Genomic DNA, 22,647 nt, shown 5'->3' with positions numbered 1-22,647 from the left:
GTACTGTTGCCCGGAAAATCCCATGGATGGAGGAGCCTGGTGGGCTGCAGTCCATGGGGTCGCTAAGAGTCAGACACGACTGAGCGACTTCACTTTCACTTTCCATTTTAATGCACTGGAGAAGGAAACGGCAACCCACTCCAGTGTTCTTGCCTGGAGAATCCCAGGGACGGAGAAGCCTGGTGGGCTGCAGTCCATGGGATCGCACAGAGTCGGACATGACTGAAGCGACTTAGCAGCAGCAGCAGCAGCAGCAGCAGCCACACTTCTAATGTAGGGGGCCTAGCTTCAACCCTGGCCAGGGAACTAGATTTCACATGTGAACAAGAGTTCGCATGCTGCAATTAAAAAATCCTGCATGCCACAACTAAGACCCAGAGTAGTCAACCAATCAATAAATATTTAGGGATTTCCCTGGTGGTACAGTGGATAAGAATCTGCCTGCCAATGCAGGGGACATGGGTTTAACCCCGGGTCTGGGAAGATTCCACATACCCCAGGGCAACTAAGCCCGTGTGCCAAGACTACTGAGCCTGTACTCTAGAGCCCAGGAGCCACAACTACTGAGCCCAGGAGCCACAAGTACTCAGCCCAGGAGCCACAACCACTGAGCCCAGGAGCCACAACTGCTGAGCCCAGGAGCCACAGCTACTGAAGCCCACATGCCCCAGAGCCCATGCTCCATAACAAGAGAAGTCACTGCAGTGTGAAGTCCATGCACCACAACTGGAGAGTAGCCCCTACTCCCCACAACTAGAGAAAAAGCCCACGCAGCAACAAAGACCCAGCACGGTCAAAAGATAAATAAATAAAACTTTTTAAAAGAATAAATACTATTTTTAAAAAAGAATGTCATTTTCTACCCTAGTATCCATTCACCTTTTTCTAGATTGCATTATCAAAGTTTTCCTCTGAGAAACCAACTTCTTCCTCATTCTATCTTCTTACAGCCAGAACAGGTAGAGTTAACTCTACCCCGACTCTAGAATTAAAATATAAAATGAAAACATAATCAATCAAAGAATTGCATTCTACTCTTACCATCCATTCCACTTTGTGGTGATGATGAGCTTAGAATGAGTACGTGAACCAGTAAGGTCCAATGAGAAACCCAAGATGTTCCAAATGGCACACAAGGACAAACTCTATTCCACTGGGCACCACGCAGGAGGACGTGACCTGACGCTAGTAGACGTATTTCCGATACACGAGCCCCAAGAATGAAGCCGCAGCGAATGACCCCAAACCAAGAGATGGCTCAAGACCACTGGAGACCTTTATACTGTCTTTCCCTTCTTAGTTGCTATTATCTCAGAAGCAGAACTGTGTACCCCTTGAGATCAAGCTCGTGGGTATTTCTTTATACTTTCAACCACATCTAACACTGTCTGTACTTTCTCTACCAGGAGAGAGAATTATAATAAATGTCGCAAATAATGTGTGCATCTTTGCCCCATTTCATTTACAGCCCAAATTGAGATTAATCTGAGACGTAAAGTGCTCTTCCCTTAATTTACTTCTCATGGTGTGAGCACCACATTGAACATGATTGTGGAGTTTAAAGAAACTTTTAAAGTACAACACTGTCCCTAAATATGGGTCATCTACTTCACATGAAGCTCAACTGAATATTTGAGAAAGTTTCACGGTAGTTGTCACTGTAAATTATTGCTTTAGATGTTGGTTTTATGACCAAACCAAAGTAATATGTGACTTTCCTTTGTGTGCTGTGTGACCAGGCTGGTGCAGACCACGGTCATACTAAGTCCAGAAGCAGGAGTGATGTGGAGCTTGATAATGCCATATCTTGATGCAGTGTAGAAAAAAACCTGTCTGTCTCAGAACCGGAATTCTTTGCCTCCAAAAACTCTTGGACTGCTCAAAGAGCTGTTACTGTGAAAAAATTCAAGTTCACCACAAAGAGAGGTACCTGGAGACCTCTGGCCATAATTCATTGTTATGAATCCATGGGCTTGGGGGTGGGGGTGACTCACAGAGAATTCCCAGTATAAGTAAGAGAACATGGAAACTGTATCCCATAAAACTTTTTCCCCTCTTTTAGCAAGTTCTCATGTGTCTCTGAGGCTCACTGAAGTTTCTGCAGAGGAAAGCTGATGAGGAAGAACCCAAGAACCTGAAGGTCCCAGCACCTGGTTATCAGAGTGAGTGAGACCTCAGAGAGGTATCAGGGTCTCAAATAGAGACTGACCTTGAGAAACACTGAGGAAGGCAGGACATGACTGCCCCCAACAGACATCTGTATCTAGCATGGTACACAAGCTACTCCTCTAGCCTGGCAGAGAGAAAAACTCAAGTGAGCACTACCTCACCACAAGGGGCTGTGAAACTGCTCAGTGTAAATAACGGAGAGAATGCAGAGACCACACGGACAGACGAGCACAGGACAAGAAGGACAAGGTGTGGGCCCACATGTGAGAACCTGTCTGCTGCTTCAAGGCTCCCTGGTGCACAGGAACACATGGGAGGCTGTTTTGGCCCCACTCGCCGGGCATCGCATGGCCACTCCTCCAGAGCTGCACTCAGGCACCAGGGCTTCGGGCCCCTCTCTGAGGCTCAACCGGTTCCCCTTCTACCCTCCAGCTGAGGGATCTCTCTTTAATCTCAGGGGAAGCCTGCTCTCTTCCTCCTACGGCTTCTAAATATCTTGTCGATACCTCCAAATACTCTTAATTCCCTAAGGCTTTAGGGTTTGGGAACACAACTCTAGAGAGGTTCTTCCTACACTGTCACTTCCCTTCCTGGGGTGATGAGCTCAGAGCTGGCCATCTGCTCCAATGGGAAGAGGAAAGATGTGCCAGAAGAAATAAAATAATAAATCTCCACGGTATTATTCCACCATATCCTCCTCCTGAATTAAATATTTACATCCCTGCAAAGCAAATTTACTCCACATGCAGGCATCACTCCTCACCCTCACCAAATACCCCCTTCAAACACACACACGTGCGTATACATGTACACACACACACACACACACACACACACACACACAGGCTCAGATCTGGGTCCAAATCCCAGAAGGATGAAAACTGCTGTGGACAAGTGGCCCTTGACCACAGGAGTGATATTTTCTCTGAGTTCCCAAAGGTGGTGGTGGTGTTAGTCACTAAGTCATGTCTGACTCTTTTGCAACCCCACCAGGCTCCTCTTCATGGGATTATCCAGGCAAGAATACTGGAGTAGGTTACAATTTCTTTCTCTAGGGGATCTTCCGGACCCAGGTATTGAACCTGCATCTCAACCACATTGGCAGGCAGATTCTTTACCACTGAGCCACCAGGGAAGCCCAAAGGTGAAGTAGGTAAAAATGTGCCCTGGGTGAGGCTTTCTCCTTTATAATTCTCCTTATCTGAGGTCATCCATAAAATTCTCCCACTCCCATCAATAATCCTTTTGCCATCTGCCCCCCAAACCAACCCATTATTTCTACTGAATTAAGGAGCCCACTTTACCCAAGAAGTGAAAAGCTGATGACATCTGTTGGTGACAGGTGTGTGATCAGACTCCTCAACCTCAATTCCCATTACCTCATTCCCAAAATCTCTGCTGCAAGATCTCTGGACTCCAGAGGTCTGGATAATGGAGAGATATAGGGGTTTACTGAGCCTAGACTCTCCTGTTTTTATTTAATTTACTTATTTGGCCACTCTGTCTGGCCTGTGGGATCTTAGTTCTCCAGTTCAATTCAGTTCACTTGCTCAATTGTGTGTGACTCTTTGCAACCCCATAGACTGCAGCACACCAGGCTTCCTTGTCCATCACTAACTCCCAGAGCTTTCTCAAACTCATGTCCATCGAGTCAGTGATGCCATCCAACCATCTCATCCTCTGTCGTTCCCTTCTCCTCCTACCTTCAATCTTTCCCAGCATCAAGGTCTTTTTCAGAGTCAGATCTTCGCATCAGGTGGCCAAAGTATTCGAACTTCAGCATCAGTCCTTCCAATAAATATTCAGGACTTATTTCCTTTAGGATGGACTGGTTTGATCTCCTTGCAGTCCAAGGGACTATCAAGAGTGTTCTCCAACATCCCAGTTCAAAAGCGTAAATTCTGTGCTCAGGTATCTTTATGGTCCAACTCTCACATCCATACATGACTACTGGAAAAACCATAGCTGTTTTTAGTTCCCCAACCAGGGGATCAAGTCTGCATCCTCTGCATTGGAAAGTGAAAGTGAAAGTCACTCAGTCATGTCCGTCTCTTTGCGACCCCATGGACTGTACAGTCCCTGGAATTCTCCTGGCCAGAATACTGGAGTGGGTAGCCATTCTCTTCTCCAGGGAATCTTCCCAATCCAAAGATCAAACTCAGGTCCCCCGCATTGCAGGCGGATTCTTTACCAGCTGAGCCACCAAGGAAGCCCAAGAATATTGAAGTGGGTAGCCTATTCCTTCTCCAGCAGATCTGTCCAACCCAGGAATTGAACCAGGGTCTCCTGCATTGCAGGTGGATTCTTTACCAGCTAAACTACCAGGGGATCTTAACCACTGGACCGCCAGGGAAGTCCCCAGACTCTTTCCTGAAGGTAGAAAATGGCCCTACTCTTTGGTCCTCTCACTTTTCTGAGACCCTTTCCTCTTACCCTCACCAAGCAGACCTTACCTCCAGTATTAATGACTGAGGGTTTCCTTTAAGGCAAAGTCATCATTAAAATTGTCCTTTTTTCTGGCAAACAAAATAGCAGTGTTGTGCTTCACTAGTCTTAGAAACATTCTCCAATGTAGAGCTGTGCCCTCTGGAGGCTTGTTAAGAAGTCCTATCTCCTTTCCTAAGACAGCGTCTGACTGTGGCCCTGGCCATTGCATCAATGCATTAAGCAGAGTAATAGGATCCTTCTGCCTTGCAAGCTACCTTACAAATAGCCTAGGTAAGGGCCTCCCAAAAGAGCTGCTGTGGTAAATACCCATCTATGCCATCTGGCAGGGTGAGAGCTCGTGTTGCTTGGAATCACTCCTTTCTCCTTAGAGTCCACTCTACATCCAGAGTCTGAGTCTGAGAATATGCCTTGAGAAGATGCCATGCACCTTCCTTTGTCACTGCCTTCCTGACACTTACAAAGCTCAAATTCACCCATTTATAAGGTTACATTTGTCTTCTCTTCTGCCCATCAGCCCTCAGGTTGCCCCCAAATTTTAAAGTATTTTTGTAAAACTCTTGCAAACTTGATCTCACTACAGTCCAGTTTTCTGATCACTGGTGTTTCTGGAGCACTTACCTTATCTCTGCATGGGTTCATAAGTATTGCCCCCAGAGGGACTTTGACCCTATTTCTGGAAGGTATCTGCGATCTGTAGTCCAGAAATATGCTGCCTCAGGAATCACAGACATTCCAGGTCCCCATGGGTATGAGATGCAAGTCCTAGCATCTCAAAACAGGTGTGCCATCAACATAGTTCTTCTCCATGATTCAGTCTACCTTTAAGTTCCATGTCCCTAGACAGGTTAAAATTTAATCTGTGTTGGTTTGGCATTCTTCCTTTCATACTTTTCCTTTCCTGGGTCATATCTAAGTCTCCAGGGATCTACAGGGATCTACATGCCGTTGGTTACTTTCTAAAGCATCTGATGTCCTGTCTGGTCCTCCCTCACCACCCTAAGGCCTCCCACACTCTGTCCGCAGGGCCCTGGGGAGTTCAGTGACTCTTCCCTCTGCTTCTGAGCCCTGCCTGCAGGATCCAGGAACCTCCGTGAGGCCATCTGTGGCTGGCTGCTAAAATACACCGTGTGCCAGCTCCACTAGGGTCTGATTCCTTCCCCATGGCCTCTCCTGGAAAGTGGGCATACAGCCATTCTTGGCCCCCATAAACCTATCTGAAATTGCACATCCTCCAGAATATTTGGAATTAAATCTCAGAAACACTAGTCATTCTCCATTGCATGCCTGGTCTGAAAAATTCTTTAGGATGGCCATTTTCCATCTAGGCATGGAGAAGCAAAAAAATTTGCATGAAAAAAAGAATGAGGCAAGCTCCCACACAGAAGCAGAGAAATAAAGAATAAGATCCAGAAAACTACTACGTGAATCCTAATGGATTTTTGGTCATAGTCTGCTGGGAGCCGGCACGAGGACCTCCGCCCATGGCAAAGGTCGTGAGGAAGGAGGCCTGACATACGCAAGGGTGGGATCGAGCCTCAGGAGTCCCCCTGGATATGCTCGAGCATCTACCCCCAAAACCAGAGTCTGCCTACTTTACTGCTTTGTGCTCTCACCTCTGACTTTACTGGGGGCTGTCCCCCACCACCATCTCGCTCTCTTTGATAAAGAGTTAACTTACAGCTCCAGTTAATAAGTTCCTGGGCATTAGGAGTGTTTAAATCCAAACCCCTCAGATAGCTCTCTAACTGGCCTGACAAGTTTACCCGGACTCCTACAGCTATGCATACGATTGTTTACAGTCTCTCAGCCATGAGAGGCAGGGGAAGCTTAAGATATTCAAATAGCTTAAAGCCTCTCAGAGAGTTAGAAACTGTCAGAATAAAACTAGTAAAAGATTTGATTGATGAGCCAATGCTTGCTACCAAGTTTCCACATCCCCTGTGTTGTATCCTTGAATGTGATTTAATTAATATAGTTGTTATGTAGAAAAAATAAGTAGTGGCCTTGGTGTTAGCAACTTTAGACCCTTAAGGTAATAAATTCTTTCCTTTGTTGTAAACCCACTGCACCTCTGCCCTATAGGAATGCAACTTTATGTAACACCTCCGGACGATGGCGCCAAACCTTAAAATAATTACTCCTAGAGAAAATAAGTCTTACGGTTGACAAACCTCTGTCAAGAGTCATAAAACGTTAATAGGCCTTCTGGCCAGAAGATGATGTAAATCACCTAAACCATTTATATACGATAAATTTGCAGGAAAGAAACCCTGGTTTTGATAAGGATCAAAGACTGCTGACTTTGCATGGTTTCACGCCCCCTATTATCCTCTATGTACAACTTATGGTATAAAAGCCCCAGTTGAAAATAAAGCTAAGGGCCTTGCTCACCGAAGCTTGGTCTCCCCATGTCATTCTTTCTTTTCACATTCCGGCTGAAGTTTCCATCTGGAGCGTGGAGGTCCTCTGCGACCATTTATTTGCCTGGGCTTCTAAGACCCACTCGAGAAGGTGCCTAAGGTGGGGCACCTTCCGCTATTCGAGAGGGCGCCTGCAGCCTCCATGGTCAGGGCTAACCTGATGTCACAGGTTATATTGATTTTCCGTGTAAACCAAGCTACTCAGCCTCTTTTCTCCGCTGAATTTTCCTACTGAGCTATCCTCATGCTATTACTCTTTATATCTTTGATGAATATTTAAATTAATCGCCAATGCCGTCTCCCCTTCGAACTCCCTGGATCAGCCGGGGCTGGACCTCGGCAATAGTCCAGTCCTTTGTGAGACCAGAATGAACCTTTTGTTTTCAAACTGTATCTTTCCATTTTCAGTAGGTATCTGTTAAAACAGATTCACATATTACTTCTAGGTTTGATTTTAAAGTCAGTTAAGTGAAGAAAATCATATACAGCATCATGTATCCTTAAAATACTTTACACTGCTAAAAAGTATAGTATGCATTTTTTACAGCTCTGTAAGATGCTTTATTGGCTCCCCTAATTAATCACCTATACATGTTCCACCACTGACATCAATTAATTCTTCAACTCTTCAAGAGTGTAGGTGAATCTACATTAACTTACTTGGTCATCTAAACAATACACTCCTGTCCATTGTCAGTGATAAAAATAATTCTTAAGTGAGATCATTTTTACATTATTTCCATAGGTTTTGTTTGACCAACCTGCACTGACAACTGATTATTTAAGTGTCCTGTATTATGTAACGGCTTCCCAGGTGGCGCTACTGGTAAAGGACACAACTGCCAGTAAAGGAGACCTGAGATGCAAGTTGGGTCCCCGGGTCGGGAAGATCCCCTGGAGAAGGGAATGGCAATCCACTCCAGTATTCTTGCCTGGAGAATCCCATGGACTCTTTCTCCCTCTTACTCTCTGGCTCTCACTCCTGAATTGGAGAAATTTTGAAGTTGAGTAAGCTAATTATGCATATGATAAAATTCTATTATACATGCAAACAAGTAGAGGACATAGGAGACCATGCATTTAGGACTACTCCTATATTTCGCCCATGCAGAAACGCAGGCCCAGAGCGCACACACTCACTTCAAAAGTATAGAGTAATGATTAAGAACATAGCCTCTGAAATCAGCTAACTTCTTCCTTTGGGCTTTTCTTCATTTTCAGGTGTTCTTCAGGGAGCATAAATTATTATTTTTTAATTAGAAGACACAAATAAATGATTTTATTTAATGATTAAGGACCTAAATGTGAATTGAATTCAAATGGAAGACTTACTGGTGTTATTGTCAGTAATTCTTCATAATTCCCTAGGTTCATTATGAAATTTTTAATGAATTCAATGTGAACAACTTAAAGTTTAGCTTCGATTTACAATTAGCTTCGATTTAGCTTCAATTACAGTTAATAATTGTTCTACTTCTGCTCACATGTCAGCTGGTAGAAGTGGCACTATGGTGTTTGGGCTTAAAAGACCTACAAGTGCACAGGTGCTATCTAGTTAAGAAAAAAAGACTTTCCCAAGATTTTAGGTAGACCACATCTAGGGGTCAGAAATGTCACATGCCACACTGCATTTTCATGAGTTACATGTTGTATACTCCTTAATGAATGAATAAACAAATGTGCAAATGAATAATAATGAGATAGATATTATGTAGTATGTGATGCAATGTCAAAAGTTCTTGCAAACAAAACATTTAATCCAGTGGGGTTCTGCTTTTCAAAGATTCCCCCTTCTCTTCTGCTTCTGTCCATCCTAGTGAAGTAAAGTGAGCAACTGCAACAGTGGAATTCTGGGTGTGGTTGGCAGCCTTTAAAATGCGCTCCAGTGATCCCGCCTCCCTGCATTCAGGCCACTGAATTGTCCCTTCCCTTGAATGTGAGCAAAAGTGACAGGCTGCCACCTGTAAGATTAGGTTACAAGAAACACTACGATTTCCATCTTGGGCGCCCCTCCCCCTGCCCACCCTGCTTGGAGGGAAGCCAGGTGCTGTGCTGTGAGTGGTCTGTGACTGTCCCTTGCCTATGTCTGCATGCAATAGCTGGCAAGGCCCTGAGGGTTACAAACACCACGTGTGTCAGCCTCTTCAGTCGAGGCTTCAGAACACCACAGCTCCACCTGACACGCTGACTGCACACTTGTGAGGGATCGGAGGTACTCAGTAAGTCACAACCAGAGAAACCCTAAGATAATAATGTTTGTTGTTTTAAGCAACTAAGCTTAGGGTTAATTTGTTATGCAGCAATAGTCCAGGGAACAAAAAGAAAGCTTAAATCAATATCATATAAGGTAATAAAAAAATAACAACAATAAGACCCAGGAAAGCTAGAACAATTTGGGCAAAAATAAATAAATAATGTTGTTGTATTAGATCATGACGTATAACTGGATGATAGAATAAACAGAAGTACATTTATACTGATATACAGGCTTCCCAGGTGGCGCTAGTGGTAAAGAACCCATCTGCCAATGCAGGAGACATAAGAGATGCAGGTCCAATCCCAGGTCAGAAAGATCCCCTGGAGGGGGCCATGGCAACCCACTCCAGTATTCTTTCCTGGAGAATCCCAGAGACAGAGAAGCCTGGCAGGCTATAGTCCACAGGGTCACAAAGAGTTGGACATGCCTGAGTGGCTAAATGTACATACATACTGATATAAATAAATGACTGAAGACAGGGAAGACAGAAGGAAGGCATACTTCTTAGAGAAAAATTCCACATAATACCTACCATCCTCTCCCTGCTCCAAGGAGGTATAGCTTAATCTCCCACCTACTTGAGTGTGGGCTGGGCTTAAAAACTTACTTCCAAAGAACAGAGAATAGAAAAGGAAAATAGTAACTTCACAATGGAGAAACCTGGAAAACTCTACATTTAAATGATAAGATTAACATCAGCAGGGGCAAGTCATGTGGATATACACGCCCTTTATGAAGTAATAATAAATGTGCCTCTTTCCTTCTTGGCAGAAAAGCTATGACAAACCTAGACAGTGTACTGAAAAGCAAAGACGTCACTTTGCTGACAAAGGTCCGTATAGTCAGGCTATGGTCTTTCCTGTGGTCATGAACGGTTGTGAGAGTTGGACCGTAAAGAAGGCAGAGTGCTGAAGAATTGATGCCTTTGAACTGTGGTCCTTGAGAAAACTCTTGAGAGTCCCTTGGACAGCGATGATATCAAAGCAGTCAATCTTAAAGGAAATCAACCCTGAATATTCATTAGTAGGACTGATGCTACACCTGAAGTTCCAGCATTTTGGTCGCCTGATGCGAACAACTGACTCCTTGGAAAAGACCCTGATGCTGGGAAAAACTGAGGGCAGGAGGAGAAGGGGACAACAGAGCATGAGATGGCTGGACAGCATCACTGATGCAATGGACATGAACTTAGGCAAACTAAGGGAGATGGTGAGGGACAGAGAAGCCTGGTGTGCTGCAGTCCACGGGGTCACAAAGAGTTGGACACGTCTGGGCAATTGAACGACAACAACATGATGTAATGAAAGAAGCAATACACCTTCATCGTATTCTTTCCCAGAACTCACAATCCAGTCTAATCATGAAAAAAAAAGAGTAGACAAACCCAGAGTGGGGGATATTCTACAAAATATCTAACCAGGGCTGCCAAAACCATCAAGGTCATGGAAAACAAACAATGACTAGGAAACTGTCACAGAACAAAGACTGTAGAGACCTGACAAGCAGCACCGTTTGATATCCTGGATAGGATCCTAGTTCGGAAAGGGGAATATCAATGAAGAAATGAGCCTTGTCCTCTTCTCCCCATGTGTCCCTGCTCTTTGTGTCTTTTATAAGGACCTCTGTCATTGGATTTAAGGCCCACTCAGATAATCCAGAACAATCTCATCTTCAAATGCTTAATTACATCAGCAAAGATTCTTCAAATAAGGTCACATTCACAGATTCTGGGGTTTAGGATGTGGACATGGATTCTGCAGGCCACCATTCCACCCACTTACAGATGGCAAACATTAGGAAAAGATAGGTGAAGTGTATATGAAAACTTGCTACACTCTTTTTGTAAATTTTCTGTGCATATAAAATTATTCCAAAATAAAAGTGTACTCAAAAAATATTCAAGCAAAGTTGGCTTATGACATAAATATTCAGAGACTGAAACCATAAAAAGAAGCATCCACAGACAGATGCCCCTTTGCTGACAGCAAAACTGGTGGCAGCAGTTATCTATAACTTTGTAAAGAATAACATGTATATTAATAATAATATAGAAGATTATAGAATCTAGAAGATTACACTGGTTTTTTGAAAGCATGTCCAAAACAGCAGAGATGGAAAACCATCCTGATCTTTCAAATACCTTCAACCAGAACTTGAAAGTAAAGAATGCAAAACTGCTTTCATGTTTGGTTGCTTTTCCTTCCCTTTTTAATTACAGATTTAGAAGAAAGGTCAATCACTGCAAAATATACAGGTAATACAAATTCAACAACTCTTTGATTTTGTCACACCACAGAAGAATTCCAAACTCTAAAATTTGCTCTAATTTACTCAGTGCTTTGAACAAATGCAAGATAAATGGTTCTAGTGGCTGATCTTTCCTCTGTATTTACCAAAAAAGACATTCCTACAGCTCAAACTTGTGATTTAAAAGCTTAAAATGATTATATGGAGTTGGCCTACTTGAACTTTAAAAAAAAAATTTTAGTCTTCTTTCTGAGACAGTCCTATATGGCCATGGATCTGTTTTAATTTCCTTGGGTTATTTTTCCTTTAAAACATAAAATGTACTCTATTGTCTCAAATGGTTCATGCTGAAAACTGACTTCAGGCTTCTATTCTCACCCACATGGTTAGAACCCTGCACCTTTTGCTGAGGGGAAAGAGTCTACAGTCAGATGACTGTAGATACAAAGTCTCAGATGTGGGGTACAGGAATGTCAGGCCCCACAGCCCTGAGATCCAGCCTTGACTGCAGGCCAAATTCCTCTGATTGAGGCAGTCACCCAGTGCCAGAATGCAGACCAACAGACAAGAGGGAAAACAGATTCTCCATTCAAAGTTTCTCTGTGTTTCTAAACACAGAATGCACAAACCTTCTTAAATCACTTAGGAAACTTGTCAGGGAGAATGTAATCCCTGTTTTGTTTCCTCCAAAGAGAACACATTACAGTTCTTTTGCTACCCTGTCTTTTCCTGACCGCCAGATTCCAAAATCAGAACCTATTCTGGTATGAGATTGGCATGTTTATCAAAGTAATGAAAAGAAGTTGAATGTACAGGCTAATATGATGTTTAAAAATTATACATATGACCTTTATCCCTACTAACCGATTTATAAGTCATAAAGCCATCTGCTTTCTCACCAATCCAAAGATGTCCTCTTACCTGTCCTCCTTCCCCTTCTCCTGCCTCATGTGAACCATTTGAACACTCCCCTTTCTTATGCCCACATCCCAGGTGTGAGTTCCAGTCATCCCACATCAAACCAAATGAACTCCAAAATGTTTGCAAGTGTTCAGTTCTACTCACTAGTGTTCCCTCCTAGAGAAGCCCTTATTTCAGTTGCAGAAAGAAAGTTTCTGACAGTTGTCTTCTTCATTTTTCACTGTTTGTTTCTGTACCTTTTTGTTGCTGTACACTGTTTGTTTCTATACCTTCCTAATCTTCCTTTCTTCACAGCAATCATGCTTTTTAATTATTAAATTTCATGAGGTAAAGTTGCCTGTGTGGCCATCCCTTTCCATCAACACCCTTAGGACTGTTCTAGAGGAAGAATTATAACATCCAGACTTTTAAAGTAGGCCTGCACAGAGCGTTTGAGCTAACTATTTTGGTAGAGGCACAATATGAGACAGCGAGTCTTATAGTGCAACACCAGGCTCTCTGTACTCCATCCTTATGAGAAGCCCTGGAGACAGCTGCCTCTGGAATATGCATGGGGCCTTTCACACCAAGCTGCAAGATTCCCAGGTAGCTCAGATGGTAAAGAATCTGCCTGCAATGCTGGATATCTGGGTCGGAAAGATTCCTGGGTCGGAAAGAACCCCTGGAGAAGGGCATGGCAACCCACTCCAGTATTCTTGCTGGGAGAATTCCATGGACAGAGGAGCCTGGCGGGCTACAGTCCATGGAGTCGCAAAGATTCGGACACGACTGGGACACTAACGCTTTCACTTTCACTGTTAAGATTCCTCAGCTTAAAGGACAGCCACTATCACTATTACTCTCCTCAGAATCCTTCAGGATTGAGGCTCACTGTCTCTCCCTTCCGCTTGTTGACAGGCTTCTTCTCTCTGAACAGCTCTCATCAACTTCCAGTTTCCCACTTGCCTGAACTAAGTGTTCCCCCACTATCAATCCAGGTCTCCCGCACTGCAGGCAGATTTTTAACCATCTGAGCCACCAGGGAAGCACTAATTATCTCTAAGTATTACTATATTGTTCTTATTGTTTAGTCACTAAGTCCTGTTGCATTCTTTGCAACCCAATGAACTGCAGTACACCAGGCCCCTCTGTCCTCCACTATCTCCTGGAGTTTGTCAAATTCATGTCCATTGAGTTGGTAATGCTATCTAGCCATCCCATCCTCTGCTCCCCTCTTCTTCTGCCCTCAATCTTTCCCAGTATCAGGGTCTTTTCCAGTGAATCAGCTTTTCACATCAGGTGGCCAAAGTATTGGAGTTTCAGTTTCAGCATCAGTCCTTCCAATGAATATTCAGGACTGATTTCCTTTAGGATTGACTGGTTTGATCTCCTTGCAGTCCAAGGGACACTCAAGAGTCTTCTAGAGCACCACAATTCAAAAGCATAAATTCTTTGATGCTCAGTCTTCCTTATGATCCAACTCTCACATCTGGACATGACTACTGGAAAAACTATAGCCTTGACTATACGGACCTTTGTTGACAATGTCTCTGCTTTTAATATGCTGTCTAGGTTTGTCATAGCATTTCTTCCAAGGAGCAAGTTTCTTTAACTTCACGGCTGCAGTCATCATTTGCAGTGATTTTGGAGCCCAAGAAAATAAAGTCTGCCACTGCTTCCATTTTTTTCTCATCTATTTTCCATAAGGTGATGGGACCAGATGCCATGATCTTAGTTTTCTGAATGTTGGGTTTCAAGCCAGCTTTTTCACTCTCCTCTTTTACACTCATCAAGAGGACCTTTAGTTCCTCTTCGCTTTCTGCCATAAGGGTGGTATCATCTGCATATCTGAGGCTGTTATTTCTCCTGGCAATCTTTTGATTCCTGCTTGTGATTCATCCAGTCTGGCATTTTGTATGATGTACTCTGCATATAAGTTAAATAAGCAGGGTGACAATATACAGCCTTGTCGTAGTCCTTTCCCAATTTGGAACCAGTCAGTTGTTCTGTGTCTGGATTTTTTTTTTTTTTTCTGTGTCTGGTTCTAACTGTTGCTTCCTGTCCTGCATACGGTTTCTCAGGAGATAGGTAAGATGATCTGGTACTCCTATCTGTTTAAGAATTTTCCAGTTTGAGGTAATCCACACAGTCAATGGCTTTAGCATAGTCAATGAAGCAGAAGTATGTATCTGTTTTTCTGGAATTCCTCTGCTTTTTTCATAATCTAGTGAATGTCGGCAATTTGATCTCTGGTTCTGCTGCCTTTTCTAAACCCAAATTGTACATCTGGAAGTTCTCAGTTCACGTATTGCTGAAGCCTAGCTCGAAGGATTTTGAACATAATCTTGCTAACATGTGAAATGAGCGCAATTGTATGGTAGTTTGAACACTCTGGCATTGGAATGAAAACTGATTTTCTCCAGTCAGGGGGCACCGCTGAGTTTTCCAAATTTGCTGACATATCGAGTGCAGTACTTTAACAGCATCATCTTTTAGGATGTGAAATAGCTCAGCTGGAATTCCGTCACCTTCACTAGCTTTGTTCATAGTAATGCTTCCGAAGGCCCACTTGACTTCACACTCCAGGATGTCTGGCTCTAGATAAGTGATCACACCATCATAGTTATCCAGGTCATTAGGACTTTTTTTGTATAGTTCTTCTGTATCCTCTTGCCACCTCTTCCTAATCTCTTCTGTTTCTGTTAGATCCTTTGAATTTCTGTCCTTTACCATACTCATCCTTGCATGAGATGTCCCCTTGGAATCTCCAATTTTCTTGAGGAGATCTCTGGTCTTTCCCATTTCATTCTTTTCCTCTATTTCTTTGCACTATTTATTTAAGAAGGCCTTCTTATCTCTCCTAGCCATTCCCTGGAACTCTGCATTCAGTTGGGTATCTTTCCCTTTCTCCCCTGTCTTTAGCCTCTCTTCTTTCCTCAGCTATTTGTAAAGCCTCCTCAGACAACCACTTTCCCTTCTTGCATTTTGTTTTCTTTAGAATGGTTCTGGTCACTGTCTCCTGTACAGTGTTACAAACCTCCACCCATAGTTGTTCAGACACTCGGTCTACCAGATCTAATTCCCTGAATCTATTCATCACCTCCATTGTATAAGCATTAGGGATTTTATTTAGGTCATACCTGAATGGCCTAGTGGTTTCCCCCATTTTTTTTTTCCAATATAAGCCTGAATTTTGCAATAAGGAGTTCATGATCTGTGCCACAGTCAGCTCCAGGTCTTGTTTTCACTGACTGTATAGAGCTTTTCCATTTTTGACTGCAAAGAACATAATCAATCTGATTTTGGTACTGACCATCTGGTGATGTCCATGTGTAGAGTGGTCTCTTGGGTTGTTGGAAGAGGGTGTTTGCTATGATTGGCATGTTCTTTTGACAAACAGTTAGGCTTTGCCTTGCTTCATTTTGTACTCCAAGGTTAAACTTCCTATACACTACAAGTTATTTTATCTATTCTCCAAAAATAACACTTGGTATTTCAAATCATAGTGTGATGCAAATTGAAAATATGAACTTCCTTTTCTTGTGGATACAAATATGGATAAAAATGCTTGTAAGTATAGCTCAAGAAGACCTATTCATAGAAAGTTAATACCTTTATTATAATAAGGAACTTGTCATAACAAGTTTCAAGTCATTCAAAAGTGATCTAAGAACAGGACTCTAGAAACTATTAGTAATTAAGTTGTGACATCTGGACTGCATGGATCAATCAGCAAGACTAAAGAGAAACACTGAAAGAGCAAGATTTTCAGTCATAAGATTAAGGCTCAATTCCTGTCTCTAATGCTTATTAGCCAGGACCGTGAGGAAATTTCTAAACTTTTGAAACGCACATAACAATTTTTTTTTTAATTTTATTTAACTTTACAATATTGTATTGGTTTTGCCATATATCAAAATGAATCTGCCACAGGTATACATGTGTTTCCCATCCTGAACCCTCCTCCCTCTTCTCTCCTCATACCATCCCTCTGGGTCGTCCCAGTGCACCAGCCCCAAGCATCTAGTATCATGCATCAAACCTGGACTGGCGACTCGTTTCATATATGATATTACACATATTTCAATGCCATTCTCCCAAATCATCCCACCCTCGCCCTCTCCCACAGAGTCCAAAAGACTGTTCTATACATCAGTGTCTCTTTTGCTGTCTCGTATACAGGGTTATTGTTACCATCTTTCTAAATTCCATATATATGCGTTAGTATACTGTATTGGTGTTTTTCTTTGACAAAGGAGGCAAGAATATACAATGGATTAAAGACAATCTCTTTAGCAAGTGGTGCAGGGAAAACTGGTCAACCACTTGTAAAAGAATGAAACTAGAGCACTTTCTAACACCATACACAAAAATAAACTTAAAATGGATTAAAGATCTAAACGTAAGACCAGAAACTATAAAACTCCTAGAGGAGAACATGGCAAAACACTCTCCGACATACATCACAGCAGGGTCCTCTATGACCTACCTCCCAGAATATTGGAAATAAAAGCAAAAATAAACAAATGGGACCTAATTAAACTTAAAAACTTCTGCATAACAAAGGAAACTACTAGCAAGGTGAAAAGACAGCCTTCAGAATGGGAGAAAATAATAGCAAATGAAGCAACAGACAAACAACTAATCTCAAAAATATAGAAGCAACACCTACAGCTCAATTCCAGAAAAATAAATCAAAAAATGGGCCAAAGAACTAGACATTTCTCCAAAGAAAACATACAGATGGCTAACAAACACATGAAAAGATGCTCAACATCACTCATTATCAGAGAAATGCAAATCAAAACCACTATGAGGTACCATTTCACACCAATCAGAATGGCTGCGATCCAAAAGTCTACAAGCAATAAACGCTGGAGAGGGTGTGGAGAAAAGGGAACCCTCTTACACTGTTGGTGGGAATGCAAACTAGTACAGCCACTATGGAGAACAGTGTGGAGATTCCTTAAAAAACTGGAAATAGAACTGCCTTATGATCCAGCAATCCCACTGCTGGGCATACACACTGAGGAAACCAGAACGGAAAGAGACACATGTACCCCAATGTTCATCACAGCACTGTTTATAATAGCCAGGACATGGAAGCAACCTAGATGCCCATCAGCAGATGAATGGATAAGCAAGCTGTGGTACATATACACAATGGAGTATTACTCAGCCATTAAAAAGAATATATTTGAATCATTTCTAATGAGGTGGATGAAATTGGAGCCTATTATACAGAGCACATAATTTTTTAGTAGATTAGCTGTGCTCTCATTTTTCCATGCCTGCCTATGCTCATGTCCTTTGGCTTCCAACTCCTCCCATTAAAAGTAGAGACTATTTCCTCATTGTCTGAGTCAGGGCTGGCCCTGTACTTTGGCCAGTAGGATGCAGCAGAAGTAGAGAAGTGCCAGTGCCTGGTCTGGGCCTCGAGAGGACTTCACGCACCACCCACTCTCTGGAAAACCCATTACGTCCATGTGAATGAGCCTGCCCCATGTAGACACAGATACCCTTCCAGTTTCAGGAACACAGAAGTAAAAGCAATTTTCCTTATTGACTGCACTATAGGACAGTCTCCTAGACAAGGGCTCTTACTGGCCTTGTTCAGGTCATGTGTCGGATCTGAACCAACCACATAGACAGGTGAATGAAGCTCTAAGACTCTATTAGTTCTTGTGCTGATCCCTATATGAAGACAGGAAGTAGAATCTGCACTAAAGGAATAGGAAAGGAGAGGAAATATGCTGGGTTGCAGAAATAATAGTGCCAGAAGCCTGGAACAGTACTGCTACCCTACAATTTATTACATATACAATTGTCCCACATTATCACTGAACTACATCTTTAGACTCGGAGGCCATAGTCTAATAAGGCAGAAAGAAGATAATCTGACCTCAGAAATAGAATTCAGTGCTCTTATTTCTCTATTTACAATCCTTTAACCATCACAAATATGGAGCAGTTCTGGGAACATCAGCTCAGATCAGTTCAGTCGCTCAGTTGTGTTCGACTCTTTGTGACCCCATGGATTGTAGCACACCAGGCTTTCCTGTCTATCACCAACTCCTGGACCTTGTGCAAATTCACGTCCATCAAGTCAGTGATGCCACCCAACCATCTCATCCTCTGTCATCCCCTTCTCCTACTTGCTTCAACCTTTCCCAACATCAGGGTCTTTTCCAGTGAGTCAGTTCTTCGCATCTGGTGGCCAAAGTATTGGAGTTTCAGCTTCAGCATCAGTTCTTCCAATGAATTTTTAGGACTGATTTCACCTCCTTACAGTCCCAGGGACCCTCAAGAGTCTTTTCCAACACGACAGTTCAAAAGCATCAATTCTTTAGTGCCCAGATTACTTTACAGTCCAACTCTGACATACATACATGACTACTGGAAAAACCATACCTTTGACTAGATGGACCTTTGTCAGCAAATTAATGTCTCTGCTTTTTAATATTCTAAGTTGGTCACAGCTTTCCTTCCAAGAAGGAAGCATCTTCTAATTTCATGACTGCAGTCACCATCTGCAGTGATTCTGGAGCCCAAGAAAATAGTCTATCAACTGTTTCCATTGTTTCTCCATCTATTTGCCAAGAAGTGATGGTACTGGACGCCATGATCTTAGTTTTTTGAATGTTGAGTTTTAAGCCAACTTTTTCACTGCCCTTTTTTACTTCCCTCTTTCACTTTCATCAACAGGCTCTTTAGTTCCTCTTTGCTTTCTGCAATAAGGGTGGTGTCATCTGCATATCTGAGGTTACTGATATTTCTCCCTGAAATCCTGATTCCAGCTTGTGCTTCATACAGTCTGGCATTTCTCATGATGCACTCTGCATATTAAATAAGCAAGGTGACAATATACAACTTTAACATACTCCTTTCCCAATTTGGAACGAGTCTGTTGTTCAATGTCTGGGTCCTATTGTTTCTTCTTCACCTGCATACAGATTTCTTAACAAGCAGGTAAGGTGGTCTGGTATTCCCATCTCTTGAGGAATTTTCCACAGTTTGTTGTAATCCACACAGTCAAAGGCTTTAGCATAGCCAATGAAGCAGAAGTAGATGTTTTTCTGGAACTCTCTTGCTTTTTTGATGATACAACAGATGTTGGCAATTTGATCTCTGTTTCCTCTGCCTTTTCTAAATCTAGCTTGAACATCTGGAAGTTCATGGTTCACATACTGTTGAGGTCTGGCTTGGAGAATTTTGAGCATTACTTTGCTAGCATGTGAGATGAGTGCAATTGTGCAGTAGTTTGAGCATTCTTTGGCATTGCACTTCTTTAGGATCGTAATGAAAACCGACCTTTTCCAGTCCTGTGGCCACTGTTGAGTTTTCCAAATTTGCTGGCACATTGAGTGCAGCACTTTCACAGCATCATCTTTTAGGATGTGAACTAGCTCAGCTGGAATTCCATCACCTCCACTAGCTTTGTTCATAGTGATGTTTCCTAAAGCCCACTTGACTTCTCACTCCAGGATGTCTGGCTCTAGGTGAGTGATCACACCATTGTGGTTATCTGGGTCATGAAGATCTTTTTTGTATAGTTCTTCTGTGTATTCATGTCACCTCTTCTTAATATTTTCTGCTTCTGTTAAGGCCCTACCATTTTGGTCCTTTATTGTGCCCATCTTTGCATGAAATGTTCCCTTGGTATCTCTCATTTTCTTGAGGGATCTTTAATCTTTCCCATTTTATTGTTTTCTTCTATTTCTTTGCATTGATCACTGAGGAAGGCTTTTTATCTCTCCTTGCTATTCTTTGGAACTCTGCATTCAAATGGGTATATCTTTCCTTTTCTCCTTTGCCTTTCACTTCTAGTCTTTTCTCCACTATTTGTAAGGCCTCCTCAGACAACCATTTTGCCTTTTGTCTTTCTTCTTCTTGGGGATGGTTTTGATCACTGCCTCCTGTACAATATCACGAACCTCTGTCCATAGTTCTTCAGACACCCTATCTATCAGGTCTAATCCCTTGAATCTATTTGTCACTTTCACTGTATAATTGCAAGGGATTTGATTTAGGTCATACCTGAATGGTCTAGTGTTTTTCCCTACTTTCTTCAATTTAAGTCTGAATTTGGCAATAACGAGTCCATGATCTGAGCCAGAATCAGCTCCTGGTCTTGTTTTTACTGACTGTATAGAGCTTCTCCATCTTTGGCTGCAAAGAATATAATCAATCTGATTTTGGTATTGACTGTCTACGGATGCCCATGTGTAGAGTTGTTGCTTTTGTTGCGGGAAGAGAGTGGTTGCTATGACCAGTGCATTCTCTTGGGAAAACTCTGTTAGCCTTTGTTCTGCTTCATTTTGTACTCCAAGGCCATATTTGCCTGTTATTCCAGGTTCAGTATCTCTTGACTTCCTAGTTTTGTATTCCAGTCCCCTATAATGAAAAGGACATCTTTTTTGAGTGTTAGTTCTAGAAGGTCTTGTAGGTTTAGAACCGTTCAACTTCAGCTTCTTCTGCATTAGTGGCTGGGGCAAAGACTTGGATTACTGTGATAATTGAATGGTTTGCTTTGGAAATGAATAGAGATCATTCTGTCATTTTTGAGACTGCACCCAAATAGTGCATTTCGGACTCTTGTTGACCATGAGGGAACAAAAAAGAAATTAAATGAACATACATGTATTTTTTAAAGAAAGGTACTTTATTATACTTAACTTTCCATTCTCTCTCAGCAACATACAAATATTCTCACGGCATTCTTACAGGGTTTTTGATGCTCTAAATACTGAGATTTTAGAGGCTTAAGCTGCCATGGCTGAATTTATACCTAGGATTTAAAGATGATGTCTCTTGAGCTGAATCAAAAGACTCTGGATACAGAAGAAAACTCAGCAATCACTTAAATCTAAACTGGACACAAACAGCAAAGACATTTCAGGTTACAGGCTTTAGCGCCATAAATGGGGCAATCGTTGGCATTAGGGATTCCAGCAAAGAACTGAGTAGATTAACAGGTATGTTGCCCACTCATTCTGACTGCTTTATGATGTTCTAATCAGTGTCTCATTTTCATTTGAACTGAAATGTACACCTTACTGTATAATTTTAAATAGCCCAACTAGTTAGAGAAATGATTTGTTTGTGCCAACCCTTTTTGGGGCCTGTCAGAGACTCTGACAGGAATTTACAGATAATTCCATCACCTTAGACAGCAGCTGTGCTCTGAAGAGACTTAAAATCCAAGGGCAAATGAAGCCTAGTTGTTCTGCACACATGAGCAAGAAAATGCAGAACTATCTCATCAATTCCAAGAGATCTGAGGGATTCTTTCATATTTAATTTCCCATTCCTTTTACTTCCTCGAATGTAGTTTGCCTGTGCCTTTTCATCGACAAAATGTAAAAATCACAGGTAGACGGCACCAGCAGAATTAATATGGGTAAGACACTGAAAATGCATGTGCTCACAATGCCGTATCTTACTAAAGCTTATCTATATTAAGTTTAACAGAGAGGAAAACTACTGGACAAACCAGAAACACAGAAGATAGGCTTACCACTACATTTAGGCACAAAACACAGTCGCATACCAATGGGGAAAAAATATCAAAGTTCAGTTAATTAAATCTTTTCTGGAAAAACTTCTGGATATAAACATTTATAAATACTAAATTAGATAGACAGACACACGGATACCAAGCCTTGGTTGTGACGTAAAATGGAAAGAGCATTACAAAGCTAAAAGGAACTGGAGATCTTCTGCAGGTGAAGAAATTTAGGACCCAGAGACATAGGGTGACCTGTTATTGACACTGCTCTTTGGTGACAAAACCACACCAAGAATCTAGCTGGCATTTCCAGTCACTGCTGTAGCCAGCTCATCTACTTATTAAGCTGCTCTGCTCAAGATGCACACAGAGAACAGCTTTATCCTTTTTTCCACTCTCTTCACACCTGCTTTCTGGACTCCTTCACTCCCTTTGAATGGGAACTTAGGAAGGTCCCACAGTTCTCTTATCTAAGTTGCAAGAATGGTCTTACTTGAGTATTTTAAAAGCCTCTTTCATTTACTGTCCAAATTCCAAAATCTCTGATGTAAATTGGCTCCCATCTTCCTAAGCCTCGGGCAGGCAGGTGCATGGGGTTAGGTTCTTCTACCTTTCTTGCTCCACCTCTGCCCATGATCACACAGCAAGTAAGTAGCAGAGCCCGGCTTTGAACCTAGTGGCCTGGCTCTCTAGGCAGT

The sequence above is a fragment of the Bos mutus genome, chromosome 10, assembly GCF_027580195.1.
Source record: "Bos mutus isolate GX-2022 chromosome 10, NWIPB_WYAK_1.1, whole genome shotgun sequence".
NCBI lineage: Eukaryota > Metazoa > Chordata > Mammalia > Artiodactyla > Bovidae > Bos > Bos mutus.
Note: the sequence above shows the minus strand (reverse complement) of the source record.